Raw genomic sequence first — 27955 nt, forward strand, 5'->3', positions numbered from 1 at the left:
CAGGAAGAACATGATGGTAGATTGGGATAAGATAGTGACCATTGGAGATGGTCCATAAGTCTAAATTGACAGGTATTTAAGACATAAAGTCAATTTGTCTTGAAAAATGATTAAACACAGCATTTGCGGGGAATCAAGAAAATTAGAACAACTCTTGGTTATTTTCCCTACACAAACAGTTAGGAGACTGGATACCACATACTGTGATAGAGAAAACTCAGGTAGGAGGAATTGGAGTTGAGGAAGGAGTATGTCAATAGTTGGATTGGGTCATGGTTTGTTTGAAATGCCTTTTACAATTATGAGTAGAGTTGTCAAGTCTGGCTCTCTAGGGGGACGTCAGCTAAAGATAGAGATTTGGAGTTATCTGCAGATGGACAGCATTTTTAAACCACAGGACTCAGTGGGTTTATCTGGTAGAGTTCAGACAGACTGGAGAGGAGACCAGAGGAGCAATCCAAAAGTCAAGGTGGAGAAAGAAGAGCTGAACAGGAGACCAAAATTAAGGGCAAACCAGGTTAAACATGGAATCACAGAAGCCTGGATAAGAAAGTGTTTAAAGAAGTATGAAACATCAACCACATTAAATTGAGTCATTTGGTCAGTTGAGTACATTCTGACTGTTTAAGTGGAGTGATGGGTCTGAAGAAAATTGGAGTGAGAATGGGAACTGAAGAAGGAAGAACAGGAATTGTAGATCTTATTTTATTTTTGTACTAGGGATCGAACACAGGGGTAGTCAACCACTGAGCCACATCCCCAGCTCTATTTTGTATTTTTACTTAGAGACAGGGTCTCACTGAGTTGCTAAGCACCTCGCTTTTGCCAAGGCTGGCTTTGAACTTGCAATCCTCCTGCCTCAGCCTCCCAAGATCTTATTTTTAAAAGCTTTCTCTGAAGGCATAAAAAAAAAAAAAAAAAAACAGGGTTGTAACTCAAGGGACAAGTCAGATTGAGGGAAAGATGCTATTTTTTTTAATGGTTGTTATCAAGGCATTTTTGAATGCTGAGGGGACAGATACAACAGAACAAGAGAAACTGATGTCGCAGGAGAGAGATACAGAAAAGAAGATAGGATCCAGAAGACAAATGGAAGGGCTGACCTTAGGAGCCCGAGACGCCCTGCGCTGTAATAAGAGGGGGCCAGTGTAAGTGCCTAGACAGATGTGTTAATGAGTTGGTGGTGGGGAGATGAAATAATTCTTCTATGATACTAGGAAAGAAATATCAGCATCCTGAGGAAGAATTAAGGTACAGCAGGTGGAAATTTAAGGAGGGAGCCAAAGATGTGAACGAACTGATTGAGAGACTAAGATAAGAATTTTCTAGAAGTGTTATAGGCTCCCCTGGTAGGGTCTATTAGAGATTTGTGATTACAAATTCAAAGTAAGCTGATGAGCATGGTCTGCAAAGTTCTTAACATTCTGCTGCTTAGGTGCAAGCAAAGGAAGAGTGAGAGCCATCACATGTGGCCAGGACTGGGCTTTTGCCAGGTACTGTAAAGCAGGAAGCTGCAGGGGCGCTTTGAGTATTGGAGAGAGCGGTTATGGTAGAGGAGAGGGAGCTAGGGTTCAATTGGAGGTTAAGCTGGCCAAACACACAACTTCACTGGGCTGCACACACATCCAAACTATCTACCCAGAACCATCAGTGCGCCAAGCATCTCCTTCTGTCCACAGGGGAGCTCATTACTGAGTCTGCCTGGTTCCTGCCACATCTAGAGACCCCCTTCAGGATTACGTAGCCAATTAGAAACAGAGGATCAGGCACAAAGTAGGTGGATGAGTTGCTCCTGAGCACATACCCTCTGCAGCCAAGTCTAACACATTACTTAGACCTAGGTGGCAGCGTGACTGGCAGGAAAGTTCCCCAGACATGCAGAGAGGAGGCCTGGGCTTTGGTCATTTTCTGTGGCACTTAGCAGATGGGAAGGTTCTCTCACACCATGAGCCTCTGTTCCCTTTCATCGAAACTTTGGCCGGCTTAAATTACAGCTTGTTACACAGATCTGATGTGATGGGGAATGGAAAACCATTTTCATGGGGAATGGAAAACCATTTTCAAGTGTAAGGCATTATGGAAAAGTGAAAAATGACATTATTATTAAGACTGTAAGGTAAATGTAAATGTAAGGCATGTACCCATGTGAGATTTTGATTTCAAATGTCAGCAAATATAGGTCACTATGGCTTGTAACCAATTTGCCTTAAAATTAGAAAATGATGAAATGCTTACAATGACAGACGGTGCGTTTCAAAACAGAGACGATGAGAAGTAATGTTCTCTTGTTTGTGCAACATCCTCTGAACCTGAACCGGAGGCTCTCACAGGCCCAGTTGTCAGACCCACACAGCACAGGGTAGTCTCTAATCACTGCAATCCCAGGCGAGTAACTTTACTTTAGATGACCCCCTCATTGTCTCTGCAAAGTGGGACCAACTGTACCACCTCCTACTCAATTTACAAGGATATCAAGAAGATTAGATTTTTAAAAGAGAACAACAACTAAAAAGTATACTTGGCTACTCTGAAAAGAAGTATAAAAGTGAAGTGTCACTATTATTAAGCATAAGGCTATCCTCCCCATCCTGTTATGTCTCAGGGCTATGGTGTGAGCTATGTGACAGGCTATTTTTAAATCCCCATCTCTGGAAGCATATGGTCCTACACCGTGCCAAAGAGAGAAAAATGACCTGCTTCTGTTTGTTTGCTGGTTTGTTTTGATATCACGGAACATTGTCCATGTTCCTGATAAAGACGATCTTTTTTATTCTAAATTTTTAAGATGAATGTTGAAAATATTCTACATTGTCTGAAACAGACTATGTCGATACATCTTGCTTTAGCAAAGATGCTTTCCATCCTAAGGCAACAGTGCATTTGAGATCATCTCCTGTTTTCTCTGTGTCAATTAAGACATTTCAAAAATTGTAGGATGATTCCATTTTTTCATTATTCCTTCTTTGGTTCAGTGGTAATTTTATTGGTTTAGTGGCAGCATTTTTAGAATATATATATATATATATATATATATATTTTTTTTTTTTTTTTTAAACAAATACTGGACCATTTGCTTCATGAGATAAAATAGGTTTCCTTGCTTTCCTGTTACCTAAAAAAAAGAAAAGTTGCCTTAGGATTTTTCTGGTTGTTCATAATCATTATGTCTTTTGTTTTATGTTTTATTAATATCAGCTGCTATTAACTGAAGCCTTTTCCTGTTCTAAATATATGGTACATCTTATACACATTTCCTATAGTCTGCCCTTTTTAACTGACATAACTTTGCTCCTCCCTTGGCTACTTGGCAAGACTGTTCTGAATCTTGTCAACCTTCCCACTCACTGGATTTCATTTTTGACATCAATTCCCTGGAAAGATATCCAACTGGTCAGCTGGGAAGGAAAAAAATATGAAAACACTTATTTCACAGGTTTCACGGGACCTGACTTTTGTACAAGAGCAATATATTCCCCAGTTAAAATACATATCAACCCTTTCTTTTCACCAAAATGGGGAAGCACTTCCTGTAGTACTAGTGAGTGCCTTCATTAGACAGATTCAAGGAGAAGGCAGACGAGTACTGCTTCTGGGGACATTAGAGCATAAATTCTTAAATTATCCACTTGTTTGACCAAGTGGTCTTTATGGTCCTGTCCAGCTCTGATAATCTCTGATTCTACAGATCACCCAGCAACTACCCATCCTTTCTGGTCAGTAGACAAATAGTGTGAGAATATTCTGAGTTTTCAAAATGTTTTCCAATGTCATATTAAGAAACTCCTTACTTTTTTTACTTTAGTTGTCCATTGTAATGCAAGTCCCAAAGTTTAGTCACCAAGAAGAGGAGAAACAGTTAATAATATAACTTACCCCACAGTAAAAATCATCTACTTGTTTGTGATTCTCCATTTCCGTTGGTCTGGTGTAGAGCCTCATCATCCCCAGCCTGGATTTCTACAGAGCCCTCTTCACATCTCTCAACACCAGTCTCTCCTTTATCTATTAGTCCACCCTGATTGTCATTTCAACATCACCTACTATTGGTCTGAAAACTGTTCTGACGCTCCCTTGCCTGTAAATCTTCGAAATTTCAAATACATAGCTCCAGCCCAACTGGGAGCTCTAATTCCAAGTAGATTGGTCTACCCAAAGTCTACCTAGAAAATCCTGCACTGGTTGACTCGGTTGTGCCATACCAAAGAGACCTTCTCCACCTTCTCTGTCCACTTCATCACCTCCTCCAGGAGGCAACCCTACCCTCTCTACTCTGTTAATCATTTCAGCCTCTCTATTCTCAGAGTCTTCAGTCATCATCTCATAGTAAATATCTCACACTCTTGAGATTATATATATCCATCTTGTTTGAATGTGACTCGGTTTCCCAACTCTGGGTAGCAAATCCTGGAGGGTTCATCTCTTTTGAAACCTCTTAGCATGGTACTGAGCACAGAAATGCAGTGGCACTCCTTTGCAGTCATGGAGGTTACAAAGTTCTACATTTCCTCCACCCAGTATTCTCAACAACTAGGCGACATCTATAAGGCAGATAATGAAGAGAATCTCTGGGTCAGAATCAGGTTTAAAGAGCATGTTATGGCTGCAAGTGCAACAGCTTTTCTAGTTCAATGCTCTCCTAACAACTATTAAATGAGTAAATAAAAGAACAGATAGCATAGTTCAAAGCTCTGCAGATAGTCCAAGAGCAGGGCCATGTATTTTGGCAATTATGTGGATGTAGGTCTATCTCTAATGCAGTAGATTCTTTTTTGTTAGTTCATGTCCTCTGGATTGTGATTGTGTTCTGCTAATGCAAAGAGATTCCAGTGAGAACCAAGCATGCTTTAGAAGGGGTGTGTATGGGCACCTAGATGCAGATCAGCAACCTCAGATGTTTCTCTGGGAAGCCTCTGGATCTTTAGGCTTCTGTGGCCAAACCAGACAGAGGGTACAGTCTGGAAGTGGCTTTAGGCACCATCAGTCCTCAGTGCTCTTCACTTCTTTAATTACTAAATTCACCCAATCACATTTAAATAAATTATAAAAGACTTTGAAAATATGTTTCCTTTCCTCTAGAAATTACCTCTGAATTTTCTAGTAAAAACGTCTGCCAGTTTTGTTCAGCCAAGTTCCTTTCTACCCTCTTCTTTGACAATGAAAGCGGCTTTGGTGCCAACACTCAGATCTGGCAGGTGTTTGATGACACATGTTCTGTGATAAATGTTTATTATGTAAGTTCATTCAAGCTAGCTATCACAGCTTTTAAGGCACCATTGACACATATCATAAAACTGTCCTTGAAAACCAGGAGCCCAACGTCCTCCACAAAGATCAATTTTAACCCTTCTTCTGAATCCCTGTGTTCATTCGCTCAACTTCTGGTATGATGGAGAGAAGTCAGGAGAGTGAAGTCTGCATCCTGACTCTGCCACAAGTGGGCTATGTGGCCCTAGCTTGGGCTTTAGGCTGCTCATTTGTGAAATGAACAGGTGAGAGCTGTGCTGACCAAGGTCTCTCTGAGTTCTACAGTGTCCTGATGAAAGGACAGAAGGGTAATGGTGGGGGAAGCAATTTCAGTGAAGCAGAAACACATGCAAGCCTTTCCTCACCCGGGATGTGCTTTACATAACTGAATTTGCTTCCTTTCTTACTGGCTCAACCTCCAGCGGGGAGTGAGGGGTGCAGCAGAGCCTGCAGCAACATGTGGAGGCTTGGGGTGCAGGATGCACATGGAGACTGAGAAAGGCTGGGCAGCAGAAAGAATAGAGACAACACCCATGACCTTAACTTCAGCACACTTCCAATTTCTGTGATTATTTTATGTTAGGATGAAATAGACCTTCAAGATAGTTGAAGTACAAAAACCAAAGCAGAAACCACTAAGAAACTTCTTGATTGTTCTAGATAAGGGATTCAGAAATTATAAATTTGTAAATTAGATTATTTTTGAGGGGAAAGGTCAGGGAAAAAAAGCTTGTGTATGAAGAATAAAAACATGATCACCTCACTCTTCTCCCCACCAACTTTCTACTAAGCCATGTGGTGCCACACTGTACGATTCTCCATGCATTAGGGTTTAAGACCAAACCAGCTCATGGAATCCTATTATTTAAACTTTGAAACAACCCTGTGAATGAAAGCACCATCACCAACGTGATGAAACTAAGGTGAGGAAACTGAGGTGCTAACAGGTCAAGCCACTTGTCAGAAAAGTTGTATTGTAGGTGGCAAAGCTGGGCATTAACCAGGATCCCTCTCCCTGGTCCAGAACTCTGTCCACTATTGAGCTCAAAGCACTTTTTCGCTGTTCTGCAGGAAGGCCTTCTTGGCCTCGGGCAGAGAGCTGAGTCATTAGCTACAAGCCTGGATCAGGGGTTACATCCTTGAGCTCTCAAGGGCTAATATAGAATCATAGACTATCAGAGCAGCAACAATCCACCCTTTCACCTCCACTTTCTCTTCCGCTGAGAGCCTCTCTGATACTCTGGGATAAGGCCATGGCCAAGTATTGAAATCCCTTAACTCCCACCTTATATTCTTCAAGAGACTTGGTGTTAAAATCCAAAGCGATTCAGCAGGTTGATCACTACATAGGTGATCAGGAGTTACTTTCTCAAGTCACTTTATAGTCTTGCCAGAGAGGGTTGAGCAGTTAACTTTTGCCTAAGTTTTTTCAGTAACTTCCATTAACCAACCTGACCAATAAAATATAGAGGGACTGAGGCAGAAAGAAATGTGACTGCCCATGAGTCATTCATTCTTGACCTTCGGCATGTTTTGAAAATGTGTTGTGAAATGCTTACCAATCAATACATCACCGGCAGCAGCAAGGCAGGCGGGGGCGTTGCGCAAGAGGGGAAGCAGAGCATTCATGCTGGGTCATTCAGGAGGCTCCAAGTTCTTGCTGAGAACAGGACCCAAATACACAAGGTCCCCATAAAAGGTTTTAATGGAAGCAATGAGAGGACCAAGGACAAAGGAGGAATGCTTCAGATCAGTAAAGTAGGGAAGGCAGCAAAATGAAGATATTCTTAAGCTAGTGCATCTATCCTTTCTGTCAAGGGCAAAACAGTGCCAACTTGGATTGCTGTTAGTCCTCTCTGCATGCTAGACAGAAGCTCTGTCTCTTGGTGTTGCAAGTGTCCTGGGTGAAGGAGGTAACGGGTATAAGAGGAAGGATTACAGCCTAAGAAGGCTCAAGACCTAGTTCAAGCCTGGTCTGCCACTTGCTAGGCCTATGCCCCAGGGCATGGGTCTATCACCTGTCTGGTCTCTAGGCCCTTCCTTTCTGCCAAGCAGAGACAGCATCTGCCCATAGATACCATAGAGTTCAGAAATGATGAGGGATGTCAAAACACTTTGCAAAGTATACAAATGAAAGGAACTATTAGTGGAAACCCATCAGTCTGATTTTGCAAGCTCAGATGGAGTCTCCCATTTAAGAAATGGCACTGGGGTATAACTTGTGGTTAGAGGCAAAATCAACACTGAAAACGGTGCCATGCAGATGTCAGAGAAGAACTTTTGAGCTCCAGTTTGTGCCAGCCAGCATTTGCTAACAGCAGGTGTGCTGGTAAATGTTTAACAATTGGTTCGATGGTGGCGAAAGAGATTTGAATTATGAGATTGGCTCATTTCTGTTCTATAGATACCTGTACCCCAGAGGACTGATTTCAAGCTATCAATGTGACATTAATATCCGTGGAGTGAGGAAAAGATGCCCATACCTAGCTCACCCAAGAAGATGCAAGCCTGCTCCAATTCTATCTCACCATTGGTCATTTTTCTGAAGGCTTGGGTTGGAACAATGAACTTTGTTTAGTTGCCTTCTTGATGCATGGGACTCAAGTTTTAACAAATAGGCATTGTGTGTATGGGAATTCTTATTTTTATTTAAATCTGTGCTTGGTATTAAAATAGTAAATCACAATTGACAATTTCTTTGTAAATGTCATTAAGCCCTAAAATATGTCTTATCATCCTAAGAAATGATCCTCAACTTTCAAATCTAGTGACTTAAGAGATCTGCAAACAAGGTGAAATGGAACATAGCATGATGAACATAGTCAGAAGGCCTGGGATCAAGAGTTCACCATTCCATCTACTTGACCTTGTACAAGTCACCTGCCTTCTTTAATCTCAGATTTGCCATCTATAAAATGGGAATAGCCCTGGCTTTGCCTGTCTCACAGGACTGCTGTGAGATCAAAGGAAATCATGCACGTGCAAGCATTTTGTAAACAGCAAACTCCAATTTGCCTTTGAATTATTATTATAATTTATTTCAAAAATTGATCACTAGACTTCATGATTCATAGTAATTATCAACCTATGCAGCACTGGCCAAGCCCTGCACGGGAACTTGCATCCTCTTTCCAGAGTGTGAGCCCCCAGGTGTCTCTGCTAAGTATAACTGGGTTCAAGTGGGGCTGTGTGACATGAAGTGAACAGCCCCTGGGACCTGTGGGGTAGCTCTATTGTACATGGCCTAGGGGCATTGGAAACTGCTTTTGCCCACAAACCTTCACACTAATGATCCGTAGAGGTTAAAAACAAGATCAAGCCTAAGCTGTCAGCGTAGAGCTATAACATTATCACTGAGGAGCCAGTCGATAGAGTCTCTGGGAAAAAAAAAAAAAAAAGTCCCATCCAACTACTTCTTCTTCTTCTTCTTCTTCTTCTTCTTCTTCTTCTTCTTCTTCTTCTTCTTTTTTTTTAAGATACCAGGTATTGAACCCAGGGATACTTAACCACTGAGCCACATCCCAAGCCCTTTTTATTTTATATTCTGAGACAGAGTCTTGCTAAGTTTCTTAGGGCCTTGCTAAATTGCTGAGGCTGGCCTTGAACTTGCAATCTTCCTGCCTCAGCCTCCTGAGTTGCTAGGATTACAGATGTGTGCCATCATACCCAGCCCCAGTGAACTTTGAGGTCACATTTGAACCCAGATCTGCTGACAGGGTTCACCTGGGGAATCTGAATTTTAAACACAGTTCCTAGTTCCAAGCGGAACTGGTCATAACACTCTGCATGATATGAAACTTGATGGAATGGAATAAGGAAAGGATTCTCCATTGATTCCATGTCAGTTACCTAATAGAAAGCAATACTTCTTGAGGGGAATTCTGGCTGTCCATGAAGGCACCTTATACCCCATTTCCTGGTCAAGATTCTTCCTTCCTTTAATGGAATATTACTGCCCCTAGTTCTCCACATGGATTGTCAAAATATACAGATTTACATGGGTCAGGCATGCAGAATGCCAGTGACTGAGGTTTCAGCAAGACTACTCATTCTCTGTCACGCAGCCCCTACCAAAGGTCAACACGGAGAGATGATTTCAGACAGATATACCTAATGCACTCTTCCAGATATCCTAAAGGAAAAGTTCTATTGGTCAACAGAGCACCTATTGACCCATAATGAACATATTCTAAACTCAACTGTGCCATATAACAGTTTTCTCTCTCTTTATCCACCCATTTAGTCAACAAATACCAGGCTCTCAGAATGTCAGTCATATGTATATAGTTGGAAATCCTGGATGAGTGAGATTCCATTTCTGTCTTTTAGGAGTACTAGTCTTGGAGGATCCAGAAATGAAGCAAACCAACTTGCACCATGTGGTAAGTACATCTGAGACATATGCAGATGTTAAGGCCACAGAGGAAGGAAAACCTAGTCATGATAGTGTTTCAAAGGGACCAGAAAAGCTTTCCAGAGCAGGATGTCAGGCCTGGAAAGGAGGAAGACTCTCTAGGCAGAAGGAAGAGTTATTCAAAGCCTGCTCCATGTGCAAAAACAGAGGGATAGCATAGGTATGCATTGGGGGCACACTTAGCTGGCGTTACTGAAACAGAGAATTCGTAAGGGGTGTGGCAGCAGAAAGGCCGAAACTAAACTGGTGAAAGTCCTCATCTGCCAGGCCAAGAGTGTAGATTTCACCTTGAAAGTAAAATGGGCAGCCTTTGGAAGATTCTCAGAAAGATTAGCTTTGCATCTTTTATAGATGAGTTTCTAGAGAGGCAGTTTGGAGACCGGTAGAAATAACAAGAAGGCAAGGTAAGAAGCCATTGCAATCGACTAAGCAAGAGATGTCAAGCCTCTGAACAAAAGCAGTGGCAATCGGGTTGAGGGCAGAGGGAGGATTTAAAAGAAATCAAGGCAACGGAGTCTCCAGGATGGACTGAGCACCTGAGCTGGAGGTGGGAGTGGAGTCATCTAAATAACCTGAGATTGTTTCTGGCAAAGGTACCTTTAGTATGTGATGCTTTAACTGAGATCCTGAACACAGCCTGGGGGAAGGGTCAACCTAAGCATAATGAGAGCAATCGGAGTATGCTCAATGTGAGATGACTCTGGAATAACTAGATGAAGAAATTTAGTCAGAAGCTTACGGATCGTTACAGAAAACTAGAGCCATTGACTCAAAAAGAGTAGCCAAAAGGTATGAGGAACAAAACCCCAAACAGATGAGTTCCAGTCCAGCCCTCTCCTGCTTCTCAGTCAAGGGGAACCCTTTAGTCCCAAAATGAGGCAGTGCCATGAAAAAATAACATCGAAGAAGGTTTAGGTAAATTCCTGTGAGGTTATTTAGGGATACCCTCGGCCTTGGAAGAAAGAGAATGTGCCACAATAATAGCAATTTTTGCAATTTAGAAATGCTTTGCTTCTATTATCTACCTTACCCTCTTCAGTGTTCTGACAGGTGAGTTGATGGGGACGGTGATTAGTCATGTGATACGAATATATATTTTCACCAATCGTTTTAGAGCCACTTTGAAGAGAATAGAGGACTGGACTCGTTTCCCTTCACTGAGATAGCAAGAAAGGAGGATGAAAACAGTGCTATGATGTCCCCAGCATTCACCCAGCACTATCGGGTTCTGAAACACGGTCACCTCTATCAGCGTATGTGACCATCCTCTGAGGTAACCTGGGGGGGATTGATTGTCCCCATTTTCAAGATACAAAAACTGAGTCTCCGGAGAGTTGCCCTCATCAGTAATACTTCTGCTGCTTTTGGAATTGTGAGGGGCACACCCCTGTGAAGGACCCCTCAGTGCCAGCCTCTCAGGCTTTCAGACGGAGGCCCTTCTTCAGGCTTCAACAACTAATTTACTGGCATAGTGAGATGCTAATGATAGAAACCACCAAATGCACAGTTTTAACTAATCTGACTTCCCCCTTTCACTAATGAATGCAGCCACTTTGTCCCACAAAATCACTTAGGGGTTAGAACCCCTTTTTCCTTCTAATAGAATTCACTTGCTCCTAACTTCATCAGACAAGAGGGTCCAAGAACAGCCACTTGATAAAGCAGCAATCTAAATAATTTTTTAAGGATTCAATAAAATTCAGGACAGAGAATCAAGAGAGTCAGGGTGGGCTCAGAATATCTTAGCCATGTGACCCCAATCAAGTCCCTTTAACTCTTGAGTTTTTGTCCCATCTGCAAGATGGGTAGATAATAGCTGCTGCCCCACCTCACCTCATAGTCTGGTTATGAAGTTCTAAGATTATAGCTTGGTGCTGTGGGCACCTTGTGAACATGTGGGAGACTCAGTTCTCTCTCTACAGGAAATTCCAAACCTGTCACTCAAAGAGCAGTGAGATAGCAGAGAAAACAGGTCTCATGAGACAAGCACTACTGGGTGTGGCATGTGCATCTTGGCCTGCATAGTGTCAAAAAGAGAGATGCTAAGTCAACCTGCGCAGCTACATTGTGAGGTCCTTCCACATAAATCCAGGTTGATAAAGTCATCCGTACATATGGTCAGAAACTCCTTTCAAAAAATCAGTGAGTCCAACAATTTTATTTCCCAGGGAAGACAAAATTTATAGACTTCCTGTAATCAATCAATCCCACAAACCTCTCAAAACTTGAGTCAGAGAATTTGTAATCTTCTAATACACACTTTTTTAAAAAGGTGACAAATTGATGTGGAAAGGAAGGTTGAGGATCCTTAATATTTGTAAGTAAAGCATCATCTTGACCCGTACAGAGATGCAATGAACTGTTTTTCACCAAGAGACTGCAAGGACAAAAAAATCTCTTAGAGTCAATTTTTCCAATTTCTCCCTACTCTGCCCATTTTACAGAAAGGAAAACTAAAGCAAAGAGCCCTGCCTTGCCTCTCGTTACTCCACCAGGAGCTACATCCTTCCATGTGCTTTGCTCAGCACACTTGTACTGAGTACAGGAGAGACTATAGAATCCACCTTCTGGAATTCTGAGTCTGTCCAGGGACACAGAAACACATGCCTATGCTTCTAGCACTGAATGGTATGCACTATATTAATGACACAAAGCTATGGGAATACACAGAACTTAGGAGGGTCCTATTCTGCCCTAGGTCATTAGAGAAGTCTCCACCCAGGACTAGGTATTTGAGTACATGAGCAGACAGAGTGAAAGAATGTTCCAGGCAAACTGAACAGAGAGAGCTAAAGCCAAAGGATGGGGAAGAACATAGCATGTACAGAGAGCCCTGCACAAATAGTTTGAAACAGCTGGAGGGTTTATAGAAAGTGCCGCAGAACAATCTCAGGGGATGTCAATAGGTCTCAGCTGCCATCCTCCACCCCATTTGGCACGCTCCCTGGGACTATGGCCCATGTCCACCTAATGGGCCAGTACAACACCTGGCCAAGTGCCGATGGCATGGAGGGGCTTAATGAATTCACTTTGAAGATGAGAGGATTGAGAGGGAGAAAAGAATTTGCCACTCAAGTGAGTCAACTGGAACGGAAGGTGTGCCCTGGCTCCTGAGGCCCAGCACTCTGGCTGGCCAACCAGACAGCTGGGGTCACCTCCCCTGGGGCCATAGAGTTCCACTTGGGAACATCAAGTCTTTTTCCAGCATGTCGTTCCTAAGCCATAACTCTTCTGGTTCATTCCTTGCCTTTGTAGTTTTACCAACATAATTGATCCCAGGGCTCCGTTTCTGCCATCCCCGTTGGTTTTCTAGGGAGTGATGGTACATTCACTGTACAGCCCCAGCCCCCTGGGGCACAGTGTGGAGCACTGTACAGCCCCAGCCCCCTGGGGCACAGTGTGGAGAGACATGCAAGAGGAGACATGAATAGGACTGCCCTGCTGTAGTCGTCCTTTCGGACACTCTGAGCTTCCTGTCCTGAGCTAAGGTTTTCCTCTGGGTTTCGCTGAAGCACAGAGAGGTAAACAAAGCTATAAAGCGACTCTCCCCACTAGAAAGCTAAAAGCCTTTCCAAGTCACTGCCTTTTCCTACCTTCTATTGAGTGCGTCCCCACCTTCCCCCCCATAACACCTTATGAAGACTCGTACGCATGGGAAGAGGAAGGACCACTTGTGTCTGCAACCTTTCTCAGGTGTCTGCCCACACATGTTTGGTCTATAAAATGTCAGCCAGGCAAACAGTGCCAGGATTCACGGTGGCACCTCTGATATTCACCACTGAGCAGCCCAAACAACCCTCAGTGACTAAGGTTTTTTTCCACTTACACCTGGTTCTTTTGCTTTCAGTACTCAATTGGATTAGCAAATGAGAGCCCTGAGTAAGCAAAACAGGTTCTTCATAAGTTCTCTTGTAAGAACACCCTCTTTAACCTGCTACAGATGTTTAGAACCCAGGAACATTTATTCACCTAGGCTTCTGGAAACATATCTCTAAGTAATTGTCACTCTATCGTTGCTCTGATCTGAAAAAATCAGACTGGGTGCAGAAGCAGGCAGCTGATGGCTTGCTAGTAAATAACAACAACATTAAAAAGAAGTCACAGATGTAGAGAATGCATTTACAACTTATGTAACTGACAGAGGACCAGTACTCAAACACAGGAGGGAAAATAATCTACCCACCCAAAAGAAGGAAAAAATAGAAATAAATCTGCAGACTATATATCAGCAGGCAACGCTCAGAAAAGGAAATGATCCTTAAGCAAATGGAAAGAGATTTAACTTCACTAATAATCGAAGAAATGCAAATTTGAGCATCAAGAGATGTCATTTCACACCCACTGGATTGGCCAAAATGTTAAAAGTCTGACAATGTGAAATGTTTGATGATATAAAGCAACAGCAAAATACATACAAACTGATGATAGAACTATAAATGGATACAACTTTTTTGGAGAGAAATTTGGCAATACCTACTAAATGTAAAGCTAAATGTGCCTTCTATCCCAGCAGTTCTGTCAGATATACAACCAAGAGAAATTCTTGCATAAATACACAAAGAGCCTTGTATGAGGATGTTTACTGCCTCATTGTCTCTAAGAAGGAAAAGCAATTTAAAAGTTCATTAGCAGGGAAATGCTTAATCAACGTCGACATGCATATAAAGGGATATTATATAGAAGCTAAAGTGAATGAATTCAAACTATTGACATATCTGAAAAAAACAATGTTGAATGAAGAAAGAAATTTGTAGAATGAATCAGTATTATGTAATTCCTGAACATTTCGGAAACACGAAACAATACTTGATACTGTCCTGGACACCGCTTCTGGAGTGAATGTACCAAAGATGGGCAGTACATGGTCATACCATGTTTGGGATGGTACTTGTTCTAGGGAGGAAGGGAAAGGGCTGGGAGTGAGCTACAAAAAGATTCAGTTGTTTTTGGAATTTTTGTTTCTTTAAAAATCTGAAGCAGGTACAACAAAATGTTAACATTCTTAAAAGGAGTCTGAGAAATGAATGTAAGGGTCAGGATAGGTTGGGTTTTGCTACAGTAACAAAATCCCTGAATCTCAGTCACTAAAATAATGAAGATTTGTTTTTTGCTCAAATGTTTTATGCTGGCAGGGAGGCCCTGCTTGTTGTTGTCACTAAGGGACCAACATTGACAGAACTGCCACCACCTCCTTGTTGATGGCTATGCCACTGGGAAAAGGAGAGTAATTACATACCCTGGCCTTGGAGTGACGCAAGTCACTTCCTTTCACAACTCTGTGGCCATAACTAGTTATATGACTTTACTCTTTTCAAGAGGCAGTTCACCCTCATACCCAGAAGGGAAAGAACTAGAAATATTTGTCAAACAAGAGGAACAAATGACTGCAACTGGGTGCTTGTCAGAGTGTTAGCTTCCTTCTCTACAGATCTGAATTATGTTTTGTACTTTTAAAGTAGGGGAGAAATCCCTGGTTTTAGAATTAAGAGGTCTGAGCTTCAGCCTGAGGAATGGAAGGTGACAGAGGCAGAAGGTGGTAGATGCAGGGGATAGGGCTGGACAGAGGCTGTCAGCCCACAGATCTATATCCAGACCCATGACCATGACTGCCATACATACTTGGATGCTGCAAAGATCTCTTTTTCAAAAATGAACCTCCATGTGTGTGGCCCCAAGCAGGTTGAGCTTCCTTGCTTTTCTTTATATCTGTGGAGGCTGGATAGGCAATAGGGAAGCCTGATAAAAAGAGATATGTGCAAATAACATGAATTATAAACTCCAAAGATTTGACTAAGTCCCAGGTCTGCCACTTAACTGTATTGTCACCTGAGCATGTTACCATATCCCAGGGTTTATTTTTCTCATCTGTAAAATGGGCATAACAATAACACATCTCTGAATGGTTGTGATAAGCAAATGAAGTATGTAAAGCACTTTATAACTGTAACGTGCTATACAGATGGTCACCATTATTAATGACCTGAATTTCACTGCAAAGGAAGCCTCGGGCCAGATTTACATTTCTGGCCGACAATGACTCATACAACTTCCCTCACCAGAGCACCTGGCTGAAAAATAGGCCTCGGCATCATCCTGTGGTCCAACCGCTTGAAGAATCTATTGATTTCCCCTAGTGAAAGTGAGTCTGGGAGCAGGGATTAAGCATTATTGCAGATTCCTGAAGGGAGAATAAAGGAAGAGAGAAAGATTCCTAGGAGCAGCCATGGTGGGAAGGTGTTGTTGGCCTAGATTGAACCCTGGGTTCCTGAACCCCACTGGCTGAGAGTTAGGAGAGCACAGATGAGAGGGAGCAGCTCTTCCCCTCATTTTCCAAGTCCAGAAACAGAGGCCAAAAGCATAGCCTTTCTCCAATAGCAAGAGACACATAATCAAGAGACGTGGAATTTATCCTGGAGTCTTTTATTAAGTCAAGGTGATCGAGAAAAGGCCCTTTCTGCCAAATGCCTCAGTTTCCTTCTGTGCAAAGTTAAAGAATTAAACCTGACCTTCATGGTTATTTCTAATACTTGTTATCCTCAGGACACCCAGATCTATTAAATATGAAATGCAATAGAATTGCCTCCCAAAGTGATCTTCCTGGTCCAGATATCGCCTTGGCGCTTTTGGCTTTTCTGAGTGATCTTTGTCTCTCCCCACATCTGGAATGTCACCTATTTGAATGCTAACACATGTTTTCTTGGTGTCTTGCTTATTTTCTGTCAGCCCTTGGAGCCCTACTGTTCTTGATTCTACCCCTACCTAGCAAATATTCTTACCTGTCTGTATTACCTCTTTCAGAGGTGTGGCCATAGGAAAATCTTCCAGTGGGCAGCAGAGAATACACGATATAATTTAGGAAAAGGATCAGGGCATCTGTGTCTAGCCCCCAAAGTCACTCCCAGAGGATGCTCTGCAGGGCAATATTGCTGCTGATAGCATTTCCCCAGAGAGCACAGGAAGCTGTATAACCAGATGCAAGGGTAAGTCTGACCTGATGGCCACAGGTGCATCCTGCTCTGACAGAGGAAGCCAACACCACCACCGGATCTCTCTCGTGCCAAATTACCTGAGACCTTACCCTGAGGCTGTCACATGCCCCAACCCATAGTCGCTATTCTCATTCTTCCAGCAATTCCCAGGAGCAGAGAGAAGAGTAACGTCCCTATCCATACTAATAAGAGGTGGCCATTACATCTGCAAGACACTTCTTACTCTACAAAGCATGTTCGCACCTATTAGCTCATTTGATTTTTTTAATGAAAAACTGAGGAGTAGCTGGGGAGAGAATTATTCCCTTGAGTTATAGATGGAAAAGTTTATTTGAGGCCCAGAATGATTGAAGGAGTTAAAGTTAGGTCTTCTGATTCTAATTCCAGTTCTTTCCCCATGGTACAACTAAAGTATTATCATCTTATTATAAAATTATATTAGATTTGTAATCAATCTAGAGAACCAATATTTAAATCCCTCTCCAACGTGTAGGAACTCAGCAGCTCACTTTTGACCTTCAATCAACAGTTCAGGAAGAGAAACCATTTCTGAAACCAAAACGTCATTTATGTTGTGGTTTGTTTGTGCTGTGTCTGGTTTCTGGAATCCAGGTCTTGAGTGCGTTTCCACCCCTTTCACCCCCTAACTGGATTATTATTTTGATCAAAACAAGTGGAGAAAGGAAGATGTAAAGCAAATGTTCACAGAGAATTATTTACTGTGCCAGGTGTCATGTGTGTCCAACCTCAGAAAGTTTCATTAAAGAGATGTGTCAGCTGAAGGGTAACTCTCTCCTGCTGCTTAACACCCTCATAGATTCCCTGTTGTTTAGAGGAACAGCAGCATTAGCTTCACCTGGGAGTTTATTAGAAATGCACAGTCTCAGGCCCCACACAGTATATTCCATCTGAATCTCTATTTTTACAAGATCCCCAGGGGTCTGTGGTAAAATCCTTTACTTACTGCCTGAAGGCAACATCCACCAGTTCCACATCCTTGCACTTCCGCTCTTGCCTTTGCTTCTGCAATTATTTCTCCCTCTTTTATTTTTTTCCCCTGAATTAAATCCTTTCCTTTTTTTTAAGTCTGCTTCAAAATCCCCCTTCTTCATGAAGCCAAGCCAGATTTTTCCAGCAGGAAGTGGTCTTTCCTTCCTCTAACTCCCAGATCCTGAAGTTTCCATCTTGGATTATGATTTTTATGGTCATGATTTATCTCTTTCTCTAAATTATGAGCTCTTCAAGGTCAAGGTCTAGATCTGATTCATTTCTGTATTTCCCAAAGCCACACAATACTTTGCAAAGTTTCTATGATAAGCTAGTTCCTCAATACATGTGTCTATAATATATTTTTTCTGTCTCTAATTGAGGTATTTGGTGGGATTAAGAAATTCAGATTAGGCGGGCATGGTGGCACATCCTTATAATTCCAGCGGCTCAAGAGGCTGAGACAGGAGGATGGTAAGTTCAAAGCCAACCTCAGCAATGCAAGGTACTAAGCAACTCAGTGAGACCCTGTCTCTCTATAAAATATAAATAGGGCTGAGGATGTGACTCAACAGTTGAGTGCCCCTGAGTTCAATCCCTATACACCCCCCCCAAAAAAAGAAAAAGAAATTCAGATTATTATTTTTGTTATTTTCTACAACAATTAGCATATATGATTATGACCTAGACTTGGAAATATTAACCTAATGTATTCAGTTACTGTCATCAATCATATACACAGCCATCCCCTGCCCCAAACACACACACACACACACACACACACACACACACACACACACACATTTCATTTCATTCGTTCTTCATTATTAGGAAAGCAATTGGTAAGAATTTATTGAGAGTATACAGGAAATGACTACTTTTCACATTTTACAATCTTACCAAGAGAGAAGAAAGGACTTGATCCTATTATAGAATGGAACATAATGATACCCAGATCCCAAAGTCTCTTCAGGATCTGCATTTGGGACAAGCAAAGGTCCCCTGGCCCTTGTTCAGTCATTTAATGGAGAAGACTCCAAAGACAGAATGCCACTGGTATTCTTCCAATTATAGAATCATCTGATTAGAATTACAGTAAATGCATAGCTCAGTTTGCATTGTCCTGAGGTGAACCGCGAACCAAGCTGCTCTTATTGAAGCATCTGAGTGTACTGAACTCTAAAAGTCCACTGCCTCATCAGAGTGGGTCCCTCATTCCAGGACTGCCTTGGAAAGGTGGGCAGATGCAACTTAGAACACTCCATTTCTGGGGATCCTGGGGCTCTGGAGGCCAGAGATAAATGGATTATTTAATTAATGCTTGGGAGAAAAACACAAATAGCACACACTCTAGACATTAAACCCATCCAGACCTTTAGAAGGAAGATTTGTCTTTGGGATAATTTTAGAATTAATTATTCTAGTTTATTTCCAGCCTGTCAGCATTGAGTCTTGAGAGGTAGTCTAAAGACAAGTTTTTCCAACCATGGGGTAGGACTTGGGTACACGGCCAAATGGGTTTTCTTGTTCTGTCTAGCTGTACAAGAACAAAGCAGGAATTCTCCAGAAGAATCCCAAACATATTCCTCCCCTTCTACCTATTCTACTTATAGCTTGAGGGTTGGGACTTGTTAGGTGCTGGAACCAAACCTGGCTGTTGTGCTATTATTGTTTCTAATTTAACTCGCAGACTGTTAAGCATTACTGCCTGAAACTCAGCCAGGGGGAGGGCACTGCACTTTGAAGCCACCGAGTCAAAAGTGCTATTGGATGAAACTCTGCTCTACTGGACCATGAAATGGGTTTTCCAAGGGACCGAGAATGACAGAAATGCCAACCTTGAGTAAAACTGCCTCACCAGAATGGTAACATTTATAATGAAGCAAAAAAAAAAATAGTATAACCATGTCATGGGCATTTGTCCAAGTCACCCACAGGGCCAGGCCAAATCACAAACCAGAGGGTAATTTGGAGATTAGCTTGAGAGCTTCTGTTTCCTCACCTATGAGTTTGTATTACTACTGTGTGTGATGAGAGACTTATACAATTACACATTACAATTCTTTTTCTCAGGTAGCAATTGTCTTGAACTTGATAGCTAGGTGACTTTATGATTCCTCATCTGGTCCTATCTACCTCAGAGGGTTATCATGGACATCTATGGAAATGATATGAGTTAGGGTTGCTCTGATTCAAATTGGAAGGATGAAATCTACTTTCTTCTCTTCTGAAAACCCTGAGTACAAGAGAGATCAGAAAGCTCCTCCACAAGTCTTTCTTGTGACATTAAAGCTTTTGCAATTTTCCTTCCCTGGATTGCACCAACTGCAGGAATCATAGATATATCAGAGATTAGACAGACATACTAAAATCAGGGAATGTTCAGGAGTCAAATCATTGATATAAACACACACACACACACACACACATCAGTATGAATATATAGAAAAGAAGTACTGATTTTCACAAGCAAACTCTTCACTGTCCAGGACATTTAGAAACCTGGAAGAAAAGCCTTAGGTGGTGACAATAAAATGAAAAGCTTTAATGATTGTTGCTTGAACCAAACCAATCTGCCCATCCCTTCCCTGGCTACTCCTGATCACGTTATCCATCACCTTTTGCTTGGCCTGCATTGACTGAACACTGTGCTGCCTGTATTATAAATCACATTTCATTTGGCATCTGTTCAGACCCCATTGGGCCTTCATCAACAGAAAATCTTGAAACTATGTAAAGTTGCCCATGAAACGCTAGTACTGAAAGTGTTGTGGAGAAAACCAATTTGCAGTTTAGCTTTAGGTGATAGTATATCAGCAAGAAATAGAAATGGCCCTTCCAGACAACGAACATAGGCAAATGGTGATCTAAAGCCTGGTTAAATGCTTCCCAGACTACTGCTGTGAGGGCTGCAAGTCCTAGAAACATAGTAACTCAGGGCTGCAAAGATTCAACAATCATATACCTATTACCTTGTTTTGGAGATGGGAAAACAGGGCCACAGACTGGGGAAATGGCCATGTCCAAGGTCATGGTAAAATGAGGGCCAAAACTCTGTGCTCCAACTTTAGAACTCTTGTTCCTCCAGCACACCAATGCTCCTAGAGCAGTCGGTCTGTCAAGCTCTCAGGGAAGGGGACTAATTGAATAACAAGGAAACATTTTCTCATTTGTCTCCGAAGGTTGCAGAGTCTAAGCATTCTTAGGCTCTTATACAACAAAGGAGAAAACTCTGCCAGGGCTTTGGCTTTCAGAAAGTGGCAGTCCAGTGCTGTGGAAATCTGGATTCTTATTCCAGCTCAGACACTAATCCTGTGTGTGATGTGTTTGGCTCCAAACTGAAGCCCCTTTGTGAGCCTAGGAAGGAAAAGGGTGCTAAAAATTAAGAAAAATGAAGGCAATTTTCTCTTTTCAGGAGTGTCCCAAGGAACACAGTGGAGTGTCAGTGCCCTGCAGCTATTCAAAGCCTACTTCTTCATTTAGAGAGATGTAGATATGGAAATGAAAACCCCCCACCTGTCTACTAGAAGCCGATGGTATTAAGTGTATATGTGTGTGCACATGCTGCTTAATAAAAGCTACAAAACTCTAGTCTGACCTTAAATACCAACTCCACATTGTTAGTTTTTGAGTAAATTCTACAGATAATTTGTATTTTGACATTTCTTAATATTGGTATAGTGAAAGGTACACAGTTATGTTCTAGACAACTCCACAGATAAAGACACTGAAGCACAAAAGTCCTTGTCACAGAGCAAATCTCCAGAGTGGAAGTCAGCAAAGGACCCAAGGCCAGGGCTCTGCAGCTGTTTCCCTGGAGGACATTATAGCAGGACCTCAGCAACTCAAGATCAGGGAATTTGGCTTCCAAACCACCCTGTACTGTTACTTTACTAGAAGTTTTGTTTATATTATCTGATGCCCCTTTATTAATACCATTCTTCTGGCTCAGTGTTCCCTGCCCCACTTCCCTGTCCCTGCACACACACGTGTGCTCACATATGAAGCAATTACTAGATTCATTTTTCAGATTCACCTTAAATGCCATTTCTTCAAAGTCTCTCTTTACCACCACCACCCCAAAAATAGTTCCCCTTATTCTGTGGTCTCTCCCACCTTTTCCTTTCCTTTTTAACATTATCCAAGTTTGCAAATATTCATCAAATTGTCACCATCTGATGAGTTTCCTTGATATTGGGGCCTGTTCCTGCTTTTAAGTATCCCTCAGACCCCCAACATCTAGCCCAATACCCAGAACCGTGGAGGCAGGTCATAAACAGTTGCTTAGTCGACAGAAGAACAAAACTTCGGCAATTCCTCTCATGTTGGGAGGACTTTAAAGCCTGTTTCAACTACCTGATGACTGCCCATCATATGCCAGTTCACTCTGCTCTCTTTTTAACCTGGTTTCCCTGTATTTTCCCACCTCAGTGTGCTTACAGTTCCTACAATATTCATTTTTCTGCCCAATTCTTGGTCTGTCAAAATCTCTATATTAAAAGTCTGTCTAAAAAACTGAGATATTTTCCTTGAATTCTCTCCTTAGACTCTTTAATGCCCCTTCCTCTGCATCCTTACTGCATCCTTCCTCTGCATGCCTGAGCTGAAACTCTGGGTCACTTACCCCCATGTCCCCCACTGAGCTCTGCTTAGAGGTGGTGCCCAGATAATACTCAATGTGCAAATCAAAGGATCAAGAGACTCCATTAAGGGACTGAGCTTCTCGAGAGCATGGGCCTTCTATTAACCACTCTGGCATAGTGTGTCATACACAGAGGGTACTCAACTGTGAGTTGGCTGGAATGCCATTCTCCCATGGAGATGAGGTAGGGAGGTGGAGCCATGTGGAGGAAACTGGATGAGCTTTGAAATCTTCAAATATCCCTTCTGTGTGACCTTGAGAACTTGGCTTAACTGGATTGAACTTCATATTTCCCATCTGAGGACAATACCACTGCCTATGACCATTAGGAGGGAATGTTGATGAGTCTGGCATTTGCCTGGCATACAGGAAGTGCTCAGGCCCCACCAGCTCCTCTTTCTCCTTTCCTTCCTAAGAGTCACAAAGACTGGTCAGCCTTGCTCCTCCATTTGCCTCCTGGGAACAAAATGGTGGTAAAGGGATGGAAACCCAGGGTCTAGGACACTTTCCATGGTTCCTATCTGACCAGCAGATGGCAATGCCTATGCCCAGTGGCTCCTGCCCAAACTCTTTCCACCGTGATGGAGGGAAAGGCAACAGGAATAGGCTCAAAGGATGACTCAGTTCCAATGACTAAGGTGAGGAGGTGGTGGTGGTGGGAAGGGGGTGGGGGCTGAAGAGGAAATGAGTGAGCTCTTTATCTGATGAAGGATGGCTCCAAGATTAAAAAGATTTGGCCCTGCTGGGTTCTTGGTGCTGACATGATGAAGACAAACAGGGGCCCAGTACTTCCCCCATGCCTCCTTCAAACTCACCTCACAGTGAACTCCCTGCCTGCCAGGGAGGCCCTTCAAAGAAAATATTGAAATGGTGGGGAGCCTCCATCCTCTGGAGACTTGGAACCAGGTGCTGAGACAAATGAACACCACTTTTGATGAACTGGCTTTAAAAAAAAAAAAAAAAAATGTCTTGAATTATCCAAATCTCTTCACAAGGAGTTCTAATCCTGACCTGATTCCCAACCTTGGCTTCTCTCCTGGGCTCCAGACTATCTTCTCCAGCCTCAGCACCAGCTTGATAGCCCCACTCATCACACAGGCAGCAAGTTTGCAACTGAACACAGGATTCTCACCCCCAACCACCCCACTCACCTCCCATCTTGATTGATGGCACCACTGTCCACCAATCATCCAACCTGCATTCCTAATCACTTCAATAGCCATATGAATTACAGTCTTTGAATTTCTCACATTTGTTTTCTCCTCTTCTCTATGGCAGCTGGCTCTGACCAGGGCTTCTGCATCACTCATGGAGACTAATTCTAGAATCTTCTAACTGGTCTCCCTGCCTCAGTCTCTCTCCTGCCCATTTTTTAGCCTGTGCATGGAATAATATATTCAAAACCCATTTCTAATCTGGTTATGCCTCTGTTTATCATCCTTCAAGTTTTTTCCAGTTTCCACAGGATGGTCCAGACTCTCCGGTCTGGTGTACTAAACCCTTTGTGATCTAGCACCTCCCCATCTTCTGGTTCTGCCTGCTGACCCCACCCCACAAACTCATACATACAGAGACACTCCCTAGATTCCAGCCAGCCCTCAGAGTCCTGTATCACATTGCACTCTTCCCACCTGTGAGTCTTTAACCTGCCACTCCTTCTCCCAGGTATGCAGTTCTTTGCCAAAACTGTATATCTTCCCAGATTTGGCTCAAATGTTATCTGTGCTGTGACCTGTCAGATGCACATTGAACCTCCTATTGGCATTGGGATCGTCTGTGTCAATCCCTCTCCCCTGGGACTTGAGATCCTTAAAGGCAGGACCTTCTTCAGAATATCTACTCAGCAAATGTCAGTTGAACAAATGATATATCAAAGACAGGCATGATATAATAAATAAAGCTATTTTTTGTTATCAGGCCTCTAGTGTTTCCATCCATAAAATAGTTATCTGACCTAGGGTTTTTTTTACACCTCCAGTATCCTCAGATTTTATATGACATTATTCTTCAAATATACAGGTCATACTCCTGACCCACTAATTAGCAGGAGATATTGCTGAGTTATTTCTCCTAAGGAAGGAGTGAAACTGTGGGTCCACCCACATAGCAAAACAGCTGATCTCAGAAGCCACAAAACTGTTCAAAACCAGTACTCTCTCTACATAGGGACCCAAAAAAACCAAGATGCAGGTCACCTCTGGCCATGTTACCAACATATGCATGGGTATCCTCTACCACATGGGTACTCTTTTGGGGCACTCATACAAGCACTGTTACCGACCTCAGGCAGGCACAGAGGGTGACACATCTGTGCAAAGGAAGCCACCCACACAGTATCACCTCTTCTAGGTCACCTTTTCACCATCCCTTCACCTTCTATCACCACCCACACACTCTCTGCTGCCACCCACACACTCACACACCCACAGAGTGTCAGGTTGTCTGCAAGTCTCCAGTTCTACATCAGGCCACAGCATCTTTCAGCAGGGAGGCAAGCACCTGTACTTCCAGGGTTCTCCTCTGCCAGTCTCCACCATCAACAAGGCCCTGGATGGATAGCTTCTACCATTGTACAGCGTTGTTCCTCCTTCAGCTTCCTCTGGGAAAACTTTAACTTCTCATCTATAAGATGGAATTAATGACCTTGTTCACTACCTTCCTTACACAGATATTGTTAAAGTGCCTTGAACCCATGTTTATGAATGTGCCTCACAGACACAAATGTACAGATTTACAGAATTAATATTAGTCATAGACACTGGGTTCTATATCTAAGGAAGAGCATGCTTTTCAAATAAAAAGGAATATAGTCATTGAGAACATCTGTGAAAGGGATCATCACCAATCATAACTGTAACAATTTCAGAGCTGTATTCAATAGCACTGTTGTAGTTTAATATCTATATGTCTGAAGTCAAGTGTTTTATGTTTCAAGGTTTTAGTATATACACGTTAGTGCATTTTACATATATGGGAATAGAAACAATATTTGCATGTACACAGGTGTGTGTGTGTGTGTGTGTGTGTGTGTGAGAGAGAGAGAGAGAGAGAGAGAGAGAGAGAGAGAGAGAGAGAGAGAAAGAGAGAAAGAGAGAAAGAGAAAGAGAAGGAGAAAGAAAAATACTTGCCTAGGAGTCAGGAATAAAATATAATGAAAATGATCATTTTTAGAATAAAGTATGCATCTCTAGACTCAAATCCTATTACTTATTATCTTTTTGACTTGGGACAATGTGTGTGTGTTTGGTATGGATATTGAACCCAGGGCTTTGTACCAGCTAGCAAGCATTCTACCTATGAGTTACATCCCCAGCCCTTTTTAAAATTTTATTTTTGAGACAGCAGCTGGCTAAGTTGCTCAGGCTGGCCTCAAACTTGAGATCCTCCTGCCTCAGTCTCCCAGGTAGCTAGAATTACAGGCGTAGGCCACTGCAGCCAGCAACTTGGAGCAATTTTTAAATTCGCTGAAGTCTCAGTTTCCCTGAATTAAAAATGGAAGTAATGAAACCTACCTCATAGGTCTGCTATGTGAATTGCACAAAACCATATGTACAAAATATTGAGCAGGGTCTAGAACAGAGAGAGCTCAATAAATATTGCTGCCTCCCATTTTATGTTCTCTTACTATCCTGCTATGTGACCTGGGCCAAGTCACTAAACTCCTTGGAGCACGTTTTCTTATCCATAGAATGAGACGGATGGACTTGATGATTCCGTGGATTCCTTCCAGCCCCAGGCTGCCGTACATAGTATCATATGTCAAATATCTAATTTATGCATGTACGTGGGTTTTAATAATGAACGCAGCCAAGGGGAAGCCCCTTCAGCCTGGTGTTTGCTCCATTTCCAAAGCGTTTCCTTTCTCTGAATGTGCCAGTTGCTCGCTCTCATATTTTCAATACAGGGCCCATTGATGACCACAAAAAGGAATGTCCAGTGCAGCTGCGGGTCCACTTGAGCCCTCCAAGCAACACGCTCAAGCCTGCTCTGTCTGTGAGCCCTGTGTTTCCAGAGCCTGTTGTTGCAGTGATGACTGGAATCCTCAACACCTGCACGCCAGCTTCCTGGGCATTTCCACCACCCTCCTTCCCCTCCCTCTTCTCCCATTTGCATCTGAAATGCAGCTGCTCTGGGCCCAAGAGAGGGGGAGCCAAGTGGACAGGACATCTCCTTGTTTGGTCTTCCTCCCTGAGTCAAACCAAATCTGAAGCTCCTCTGTACCGGGGGCCTTTTGTTGCCTTCTCATTATGTTTAAATGAGCCTCATCTGCAAGAGAAATTTTTTTAATAAAATAAAATAAAACCACCACAAAAGACCAAAGCAGATGACATCTGTTCGTTCTTTCGATGAAAGCCCCCCACCCCTTTTGGTCCTGAATTAGACTAAAAAAAAAGGAAAAAGAATGGGGCGAGGCTTCATTTGTACTGCAACAAAACAAGCAGGATAAGTGTACGTTGGGGGCAAAGGGGTATGAAACCCATCAGAAGAAAAAGAAGAGAGGAGAGGAGAAATACAGGGAATTCTTCCCACATCGCCAGCTCTGCATCATTCCTGGCCCAGAATATCCAGACACCATTATTTAAATGGCCATTTGTTTCACAAGAATGAACAAATGTATATTCTCTATGCCCATTTCATAGATAAAGTATTCAACCACTCTTCAGCCATTATTTCAGTCTTCCCTGGTAACCTCTGTTTATAGACTACCACAGGTGCATTGGATGCAGGTGGTACCTGGAAAAATAGTTGGAGAAACAATAATCTACATGCTGAAAACCACCAAATCTTTATCTCCACACTGTACTCACCACCTGTTTGAGAACACATGCTTCTTGCCCTGGGTTCCCTTCTCACTGAAAGGCACCCAGCACCTGTGCCAAATTCCTGGGTATCATCCCCAACATCTCCTTCCTCCTTAATCACCCCACATCCAACCCATTGCCAAGTCTTGTTAATGTTCCACCTAAACATCTCTTAATCCCTCCTTGTCTCTTCTTCTCCATTACCAGAGGCTGAAACCAGGCCCCTTTCCTCTCTTGTTGGACAAGTATCTAGACAAGCCTACCCAGGAGCCAGCATTGCCCATTATGATCAGAACTTGATCAAAATGCTTAATGGTTCTAGGATAGAGCCTAATCCTTCAATTTGGCTTCCTGAATGCTCATGGCCTGACTCCTCCCTACCTCTTTGACTAATCCCCACCCACTACCCTCTTCCAGTCCAACCAAACTTCCTTCAGTCCTTTCCCTGTCTGTGTGCTCTTTCTCCTGGGGCCTTTGCCCATCCTGGCTTCTCTATCTGGAACACTCTTTGACTCTGTCTGGATTTCCTACACTTTAAATCCTCCTTCAGATGCTACTCCCCTGGAAGCCTTCCTTGACTATAACTACTACTTGGTTTGGGCACCCATGTAAAGTGTTCTCTGGGCGGTATGTACCACCTCTCTGAGTATTTGTTCAATTTATTATTATTGCTTATTTAATATTTTATTTTCCCCACTTCAGACTAATTAACAACAGTTTGGCCATCTATCTCTAATTCATCATTTCTTCAACTGATGAACCTCAATATCCTGCTGCTTTACTGAAAAGACCATGTTCAACAATAAGCAAAAAAAAAAAAAAAAAAAAAATACATAATTTTAAAAGGAAAACATTTTCTAGACATTAAAAAAAAAAT

General features: G+C 42.5%; 1 long non-coding RNA gene across 6 annotated transcripts in view; it reads left to right on the forward strand.

Annotated features, from left to right (window-relative positions):
• LOC143408268 (uncharacterized) overlaps positions 1-26492 on the forward strand; it is a 222394-nt gene extending 195902 nt beyond the window's left edge. For 5 of the 6 annotated variants that reach the window (XR_013155604.1, XR_013155603.1, XR_013155605.1 and 2 more), the window contains 3 exons: positions 9574-9626; positions 10773-10931; positions 26181-26492. This is a non-coding gene — a long non-coding RNA (uncharacterized LOC143408268). Of the gene's footprint in view, positions 1-9573; positions 9627-10772; positions 10932-26180 lie in introns of those variants that run through there. The other variant, XR_013092464.2, reaches the window with a different exon arrangement.
• The last annotated feature ends 1463 nt before the right edge of the window (positions 26493-27955 follow it).

The sequence above is a fragment of the Callospermophilus lateralis genome, chromosome 10 (genome assembly GCF_048772815.1).
Source record: "Callospermophilus lateralis isolate mCalLat2 chromosome 10, mCalLat2.hap1, whole genome shotgun sequence".
In the NCBI taxonomy this organism is placed as follows: Eukaryota; Metazoa; Chordata; class Mammalia; order Rodentia; family Sciuridae; genus Callospermophilus; species Callospermophilus lateralis.